This window comes from Coptis chinensis, chromosome 9 (assembly GCF_015680905.1).
Source record: "Coptis chinensis isolate HL-2020 chromosome 9, ASM1568090v1, whole genome shotgun sequence".
In the NCBI taxonomy this organism is placed as follows: Eukaryota; Viridiplantae; Streptophyta; class Magnoliopsida; order Ranunculales; family Ranunculaceae; genus Coptis; species Coptis chinensis.
In genome coordinates, this window is record NC_141464.1 from 63,172,464 (window position 1) to 63,182,465 (window position 10,002).

At 35.0% G+C, this 10,002-nt stretch overlaps 1 long non-coding RNA gene across 1 annotated transcript; it reads left to right on the forward strand.

Annotated features, from left to right (window-relative positions):
* The first annotated feature begins 8,459 nt into the window (after positions 1-8,459).
* Positions 8,460-9,214, forward strand: LOC147477268 (uncharacterized). The gene is made up of 2 exons (XR_015208915.1): positions 8,460-8,779; positions 8,947-9,214. It is a non-coding gene; the product is annotated as an uncharacterized LOC147477268 (long non-coding RNA).
* Positions 9,215-10,002: the final 788 nt, after the last annotated feature.

Sequence of the window (10,002 nt, forward strand, 5' to 3'; positions counted from 1 at the left end):
GCATTAGCGTCGCATTCAGGATATGTTTTGTTTTCCCGTAAGGTGTAATAGATTTTAGTTGAGACAAACGTTGTTTTATATTTTCAGTTGTAATTATAACTAAAGAGGGTTGAAAGGAGATTTGTAGCTTAATCAGATTTGTGAATTTTTGTAACGAAGAGGACTTTTGTTTAATTTGAAATTTTTTATTGGTTTTTAATTATCCGCGTATTTAAACTGAGTATGGGTTTTTGGGAGTGGAGAGTGCGTCACACCTCGAAAATCAAAGAGTCGGGAACAAATATTGTTTTTCCGAATTCTGTCGAAATTCGGGGTGTGATACAAATGCAATGAACTAATCTCAATGACTAATTAACGAAACATCGAAAACTGGATGCAACTGTACTGAATTAACCTTAATGAATAAACAACGGGAAATCATAAAGTGGTTGCAATTGCACTGAACTAACCTCAAATAATAATTAACGGGAAATCGGAAACTTGATGCAATTGCATTGAACTAACCTCAAAGAATAATTAATGGAAAATCAGAAACTTAATGCAAATGCATTGAACTAATAACACTAAAACATGTTTGTATTATATGTAGGGGGAATAAATGTCTTGACAAATATTCTTTTATTATGATTGGGAATGCCTTGCTATTCAAGTAGCTTCAATATTATCTTCGCCACATTGGGCATCCTCACAAAACTTCAATCAAACTTCTATTATTAAACCTAATAACAAAAAGAAGTCGATGGGTTTTATCAAGGTTTGGTGCTTCCTTTTTATAGAGAATGGTGCAAGAAATTTGAATGAGTGATTAATATAATTTTCATATCTCATAGCTATGCGTAGTTGTTAATATTTTTTAAAATAATTTAATATAACGGTACCCGTTCGTAGGACGGGTTCGAAAGCTTGTATATAATTATGGCTCAAGGATAATTTTTGTTCAATGATATTTCTGCCCTACACCGATAATTTTGGGCAAAAACTTGCATGTCTCTACTTTGTTTCTCCGTTTTTCTATGTTCTTTCTTTATTCTTCTCCTTCCACCAATTTTTGATAATCAGATTTAATTACAGAAAATGGACGATTCAGGTTTTAGCAACGAATTTACATACAAAGAGGTGTATGCATGTTTTAATACACATGCATAATGGTGTGTGCATGCGTAATATACACATCTTTATTAGTAAAATTGCAAATAATTCGCGTACGTATCAAACTTTGGAACATAAATTTTAATCGGTTGATTTGTTGAAAGAATTGCTAAAAATTCGTAATTCGGGGACCAAAAGTTTAAAATACAATTTAAATGGTTTAACGAATTAAACGGTCTAAAAATTCGTGTTTGCATGTTGGTATGTATATGCATAATGGGGTTTTTTGTTGCTTGGTAAGTTAAAAATATATTTAAAAAAGTAAAAAAAATTACAAGTTTTCTACACAGTGCTAATGCCCATAGTCACTCATACATGTCGCACATACAAACCATAAGGCACCTCCCATTTATATATTTATGGGGGTATGCCGTTACAAAATATGATTTCATTGTTAACCCCGAGAAGCTCTCTTAGAAATGAGGTCACCGCTTGGTTGGCTTCCTCCAAGTATGGGTCACTCTCAAGGAAGAACAAGCTCGAGAGCATAGTTTCCATCTGTTGAGAAGTTCCCATGGCATAGATAATGAGTTGGCAGCAGTTACCGTTGCCAATGAGTCATATTCCATCCACAGGTTAGTCCATCCCCTTGACAAGGATGCCTCCACCCCTTCAACTATGGCTGTGCATTCGGCTAGATAACATGTAGTGTTGGCCAATCCTCCACCCAGAATGTATAGGAAGTTGCCATTGTGGTCTCGAAAAGAGACTCCAAACCCACCAGGCCCAGGATTGCCTCTAGCTGCACCGTCAGTGTTGAGTTTCACTTATGATATGGCTGGTGGTATCCAAATACATTGAACCCTCCTTCTCGCAACAACAACATTCATATGGATACCCCATTCGCTCAGAATTCTGGCATCAGATGGCTCCGTGTGTCCTTTTGAGAGGTGAGAAGTCGTGATGACATGTGATCTTACAATACCTTTGCAAAAGGATTTTGATAGTACTTTGTCTTGAAAGAAAATCTTGTTCCCATGTTTCCATAAGCCGGTCATGCCTCCAAAAACCGCAGCAGTCCATAGATGTACATGCATAGTGGTGTTTGCATGTGTATCAGACTACTGTTTTTAAGTCCCAACTTAAAAATATTATTGACGATAACAATATTGAAATCGAGATAAATCACACAATTGATTAACATAAGATTCAAAATTTTAAAGAGAAAATTCAATTGTTGTTCAATTGTTTGTCGAACCGGTGTCGAAATCGACCAATTTATTCTTCAATCAACAATAACCTAAAATTAAAAAGTGAAAGAGTAGATTGCAAAGTGATAAGAGTGTTTGTCATGAGAAAAATCAGATGTTTTCTCACTTCTTAAATCTCTAATCACAACACACAAATCAACTAGCTCAAACATAGAAACAACTAGATCGATCTCAAAAAAAATTATAAGTTTGTAATTGAAGTTTTTTTTTTTTTAAGATGGAGAAGAAGATAGATGTTTGTCATGAGAGCATAAAGTGTTTGTAATAAGAGAATAAGGAATTGATCAATAAAAGAATAGAGATTTGCGGAATAAGAGTCTGCTCACATGAAAATTGGGTTGAGTCTGAAAATTTTCAATTTCTATTATGTATAGGAGGAAAATGTTATTATTAGAAAGAAAATAAAACAAAAATAGAAAATTTTGTCATGGAACTATAATTACTATATAACGCCCCAAACTCAATATATCTTAGCTAACCAGCCCAAGATATAATGAGTCGGAGAACCCAGTTACTTAACCGTCTCGACAAGTGCTAGAGCAGTCAAGTAACCGGTTTACAAAATGAAACCATTACAATAAGTCAAATACGGGTGATAACTAGCAAATATAAAACAAAAACAAAGTGTCCAAGTTCTAACCCAAATAATATCCCAACTTCTCTCTCCACGTGGTCAAGAATCAAACACCTGCAAAAATCTGGAAGGGCGTAAAAACCACACACCCAGCAAGTATCACCTACAAATAAAAAGAGTTACACAACATAGCATAATAAAATCTCTATATTTCATAGCACTTCACATAACAGACAAACCTAACATCCAGTTAACACAAATTAGCAAGCCAACCATATTCTATATTGTTAGACATGATCGACATATATTACCAAATATTTAGCGAATAATTACTACATACCATGTAAATATATTTGCATCAAACATAATAATCCAACCATCAATAAGAACAGGTGAAATAGCCGCACACACAAGACAGACTAATCAAAGTCGGAATACAACATAACAACTCGACAACTCAAACTCAACAATCAAGCATCACATAATAATTAACTTAGTCATGCGTGCAACCTATTACGATTCGAATATTAATAGGATCAACTTCTAATTCAAAACATCAATCACTAAGATACTAAAATAATCAAACACCATATTCGAGTGATTTCAAAACCACCATACTTATACTTATTATTAATTTATTTGAAATAAAAAGAAAAACATGTAGATGTACTTGCCTTCTTACCGACATAACTTAAACATCTCGGTACTCGGTATTAGATCTCATCGACCCATCTGTGATGATTGGTTCTTCCTCCACCTTAGCTAGTAGCTCCAAATCAGCAATATATTCATTCTTTTCTGTCATCAGCAAAACCATATATTTTAGTGTCTCCAATGACCTTAATGAATTCCTCCAACTTCCTCCAAAACTCGTCAGTTATTGTCCATGTTTCAAACCCTCCAACGAACTGAATTTCTGACGCATCTTACCATGAACCTACTACTAAATAACCATATATCATTGGAAAGCTACGGGAATTTTCTTTCCAACGCACCAAACCGCATACAAAAGCGATTTATGTAGCAAAAGACATGCCCTTTTTAATAATATGTGACGAATCTGATTTGTATTTCAAATTTCCCCACTCCCTTCAAATTAGAACAAGAGTAAAGTCTGCTGGTGGCTTTATTGAACCCCCATAACCCCAACAAGAAGAAGTGGTCGAGTCTTATATGTTTTCTCCTTATTGTTCTTATCCGATTGGTTTTCGCGAAAGAGATAGAAACTAACAGAGAGTTTGAGAGAGAGAAAAACAAATGTGTGTTCTCTTTTCAGCACAATATCCCATGTGTTCTCTTATTTGCCAAGCATTAATCCATTGTAGGCCCACTATGGGAAGTAAAAGCCCAACTCAACCTAAGACCCAAACATATTTCAAAATTTGAGGTTCTACATACTAGCACTGCCACATTGATTTGTCCTTGAACCATAAATAAAAGTAACAGTACTACAACCATAATTATTTTTCAATTTGTGGGCGTGAGAGTGGGCCTAATTTTGTGATGAATAACAGAATAATTGAGTTGTCTGTTTGTTCCATGGCCCACTAGTCCAATACCTTCTAGTCAGAGTCCACAATTAAGATATTGATCTTCATATGGATCTGACTCTGACGAAAATAACCCTGTCGCAGGATCATTTATATTTTTCCAAGAAGTGAGTGACTGTGCTTTATTCGTTCTATTATCATATCTAATCTTTCCACCAGGCAACCATGTATCAGTAGTAATCGAAACTCTACCAAAAAAATCAGATGCACCCCACTTCTCAATACAAGATTTTCATCATCCCCAAGCACTACTTGTACCGCAGTTTTTACCTGGTTTAAGGGCATCACCAATGCAGGCCTTTAAAACCTAGGGCCACGTCAGCATTTTGGAGGGCCTTGTTAGCATTTTGGAGGGCAATAAGGAGGAGCTAAAACTCTATATCAATTGGTGTTCCAACAGAGAAGATGACTCCTCCTTTATAACATGTGAAACAAGACCGAAAAATCAAAAAGTGAAGTCACACTTAAGTGAAGTCATGTGCAAAGTTTCAATTAGGCTTTGGGCTTCAGGTCCTTTATAAACATCCATAGAAATGAAGACATATATCCATGAACCAGGATGGTTAAATTGGAGGCCCATTTAAGGGCAGGCGTTGAAGCATTTTTTTTAAGGTCCGTTAAATTTGGAGATAGAGGCTCAGATCCAAGCCCCATTGGTGATGCCCTAACATAACTAAATTACAATCTTTAGAGTTTCAACTCTGGAGAAGCCAGGTCAGTTAAAGGAGTATTGATAAATGGGAAAACGATAGTTTTACCTACGAATAAATGATGAAACTCAAACACAAGTAAAACTAAAACTTAACTCGATTCTAATTTTATCAAAGTTTTCTACTCTCGATGTTATTGCAATATAGTTGGAATAGAAGATTCGTTCCACTCCTAGTTCTTTAGAATTCTAAGTTAACTACGATTATCAGTCTATCAAAGTTAATGAGAGTAACTATGAAATTATACTACGATGGGAAACTACTAATCCATATGCTAATAACTAAAATGATGAGAATTCAAATACTAACTTGACAATAGAGAATGAATTAGGGGAATTCGATTCCACCTTGATTTGACTTAATCAACTAACAAAGAAATGTTGTAATCCAAATTTCAATGCTTTCGCATAACAAACTAGTATTTCTAATCCCTAATTATTCATGGCAATCTCTACCAAATAATAACTAGCATGTGAAGCAATCAAACCCATTCTCATGGTGAACTAATTACTTTCTAGATTTGAATAGATTATCACGACGATTTCTAAGCTAACAAAATCAAGTTTTCATCAAGGCTTCCTCAAACCCCTCTAATGGAGGTTTTAGCCTTGAGTCATTAACCTATCATTTCTATATTAATTTAAGCAAGACATGATATAAAGATTATAACTTTACTATATTGATCTAATCAAGAATTCAAAACTAAATTAACAACTAAGAATTGATTAATAACTAAATGATTGAAATTAGATCTAAGTGATTTAATAATTAAAACTAGATTATGAGTAACAAACTAACTTTATTGATCTAATGAAATAAAAGAGTATTGATTCAACAACTTAATTAAAAACAAGTAAATAAAACTAATTAATGGAGTCTAAAACTAGATCTAAAACTAAGTTATTGGATAATTTTCTAAGTAAAAAAAACTAGCTGCTTAAGAGCTAAGTCTTGTGTCTTCAAATGGAGGAGACAAGATCCACTTTTTCGTGCATGGGCTGAGGAGCCATGTTTTGGGCCGGAAAATCGAGCCCAAAACCCAATTTCTTCAGTCCACAGAGGCCTTTTCAGCTAGATTTGACTTCAACAGACTTTTTGTCCACTTTTGCTCCTCTGATTGGGTCAAGGGTTAGACCATTGGAAATCTCTTTCCAAGCCGGTCGTTTTGACATAAGGTAGGCCCAATGCCGAGGTCTAAGTCCAAAGATACGGTCTTCGGAAGTTCTGCTGACTTTTGTGCACTGTTTCTGCCCGCGATGACTTTGACTTTTCAGCTTTGACCGGGCTTTAAAAAGGCTTTTTCTCCTTGAATTTTGGCCTATAATCACAGAACTTCTTAGCAACCAACCCTTGCTCCTTTATCTCGCAAAAGTGACACATTTCTACACATAATTGACTCTTATGCCTGAAATATATAAAAGCACGTAATCAACATTAACTCTTATTTATTACTCGCATAATTGGTCTAAAAGTATTATTGTTAAGGGGTTAAAACTACAGTTTTGGGCTTTTATCAAGTATCTCTATTAGCCACCCAAACAACAGTTTTGTTTTCAATAGAAACTTTCTTACCATATTCCTATGTAGTAGTTAAGAGAAGTACTTGGTGTGAAGAAACCAAGTTCGAATTTTCCGCCTTTAGATATCAGAGTTTGATTTGAAGTGAGTGATTGACCTGAAGAATGGTATCAGCTGCAAAGCAGAAATGAGTTTGGATAGATGAGCAGAAGAACATAACTAAGAGAAACAAAAATGTTTGGCATTTTGATTTCATCTATTATCAGAGAGGTTCTTTGACACATGACAAAGTGAGGATCAGATTATAGAATCAATGTGGAGTTGTGGACAAACAAGACTAAGGGGTCGTTTGTTTTTTATGAATTCAGCATTTAGAGGCTCAAAACTTGTTTGTTTTTTTTTAAGTAGTTTAAGCATTAAGTGGTATTTTCAGCATTCAGCACCAAAATTTATCTTAAATATTGAATTCTAATACTTGAAACGAGAAAGTTCCTTCTTGCCCTTTCTTAAGAACCCAATCTCAAGAACCCATCTACTTTCTTACTTTGACCTAATCCATCTACTTTCTTACTTTGACCTACTTTCTTACCTTGACCTTTTATGGCTTCAAAATAGGTTCTTCAAAATTTGATGTTGGCGTCTGGTTTTTTCATTTTTGGATGAATGATATCCACTTTGTTAAAAATAGAATTACATATATTTTTTTGAAAATAAACAAAATATGAAAATAAATCGTTAAAATATATTTGTGGAAGCATATTTTAAATAAATTTATTTATCATTTCTTTTTTCTTCGATAATCCATCTCCCTCCTCAAATATAATATATATTTTTGTTTTGGGAGGGTTCTAGGACATATCTTATCTTAACACGTAAACAAACTCAAAATTGTTAGGGCATTTATAAGTTTTGGATTAGGCTAATTTTTTTGTAGATATAATTTCCTAACTATTCTAAACATTATCACAAATAATAAAAAAAATCAAAAATTTCTAAACTTTCCAAATATAGTATCCAAAATGGTGAAAATGAACGGTCTACAATTAGCCAAATTTTGTAAATTGTTAACTACATTTGGCAAGTTTGGAATTTTTTGATTTTTTTGATTATTTGTGACAATGTTTAGAATAGGTAAGAGATCATATCAACAAAAAATTAGTCTAATCCAAAACTTATAAATGCCCTAACGATTTTGAGTTTGTTTACGTGTTAAGATAAAATATGTCCCTAGAACCCCCTCCCTTTTGTTTTACAAGAAATAAAGTTAGTGTTTAAAATAGATAGCATGAGTAAAATTGTCCGAATGATTTATATTCAGCCTTCAGAGCCAGGTTATTCTAACAAAAAACAAACATGTTTTTCAGAATTAAGCATTTAGCATTTAGAGGATGGGCAATTTAGCATCCAGCATTCAGAGTCTCAGAAAAACAAACGACCCTAAGAGCGGACTCATGGAATTTGCTAGTCATTTTGAAGAAAATTCTTTTACTAACAGAGTTGAAGACGGAATTTGCATGTCTTTTGCATAACAACTAATCAAAGTCCATTAGTTTTTGAAGACCAATTCGGATTTTTTTAAATGCTTTGAAAAATCTATCATAAATTCAGAATTAGCAAAAAACTAGTCCTAAGATCTACTGGGGGTGAATCCTAATTTGGCTCATCTAGTGGGGGGTAAATCACAGTAATCCGATCAAGTATAAAGCATACATGTTAATAAATTCACGTCATAAAAGGTATTCCGAGTTCTTACAGTTCAAAGACATGATCTTATTTGGTAAGCTCACTATTCATGTAGGGTGCAAATGTTCTTCCCGCCTGCAGCTATAAAATCTCCAGAAAAATTTACAGTACCAGATCACTAAAAGAGCAGTGTCAACTTTAAATATGCAAATTATCACATGACATAGTTACAGACTTGTCGAATCTCCAGCCATAGTACTCCCTGAACGCAGCAATTGGTTGGCAGATAAATCTGTGATTCAAATTCTTCACAATTGGTCAATACCATGGCAGATAAATCAGTGATTCAAATCCTTCTTTTTTCTTCCCGGGAGAAGTTGAATAGTACGTAACTACATTCAAATTGCATACAACTGTATTACATATCATATATTTCTGTGAATAATGCATTGCTTTGGTTCCTAATTATTTTCCCCAAAGCAGATTGCTTTTGTTAGCAGTCAATTCAAATCAAACTGATCATTTCCTTTTTTCCCCCGTTGATCATGCAGAACTATTCTTTCTGAGGTGGGTTTAATTTCCTCAAAGGACAAGCAAGAGTTCAGCTCTAAAAAAATTATAGATAGCGAGCAATAGAAGAAGAGCAGCAGATGAAGACCCAACAGACTTTCAATGTACGACCAAGTTCTATACAAAAATTATGCATATAAACATGCTTATAACAGTACAACATCAATTTCGTCATATTCCAGATGAAACTTTCAGCTTTAACCATCTATGTAAGAGTACAAACCACCATTGCAGAATCACAACTTCTGTATTCAGACAACAAAAATTTAAACCTTTAATGTACAGAATCCAACTTTCAAAGTCTCACTAGTCAATGTTGATATAACCTACAATTTTCGCACCCTGTCTTAGTCTTCTAATCACACGTACTCTTTTCCAACTTACACGAGGCTTCATATATCTTTCCCTTTCTAGCTTTACATCAACGGACTTTTCACGTCCAGTTACCATTTACCTTTCTTCTTTGAAACTTCTTGCTTGACTGCTCAATAGTTTGTTTTAGCCCACAGAGGTTGCCAAGAAAGTTATGCGGGTCAGTGTCACAAGAAGATGACGAAACTATACTGTAGGGGAGTGATATTCTCTATCCAGCACGCGCTTAACATGGTGAAACTAATGCACCGACCTATGGTCCCAGGTCGCATCCATTAGCCAACATCGCGCCACAAGACAGATCGCAACATCATGCGACCACGCCCAAAGGCGGTACTGGACCCTATCCATAAGCAATCATGACCAAAGGTGTACTTGCACTCATCCTAACTGTCAGTCACTGGTCACGGCCGCAAGCTACTCGCACAGACTGCCACTCCTCATCATCACAGCAGACCTATGTAGATATTTCTCACGTGCTCCCATGATCCACACCCCCGTTGGTGACATCCTTTACTGCGTGGAGGGTGAGGATACACTTTCAATCTCTATAAATACCACTCCTATGAACTACGCCGGACTGATTTCTACTCGAGGCCCCCCGGAGAAAGATCGTGGGCGGTTTCGGCTCCAAAAGCGAACTTCGGTCTCACCCATCTATTCAT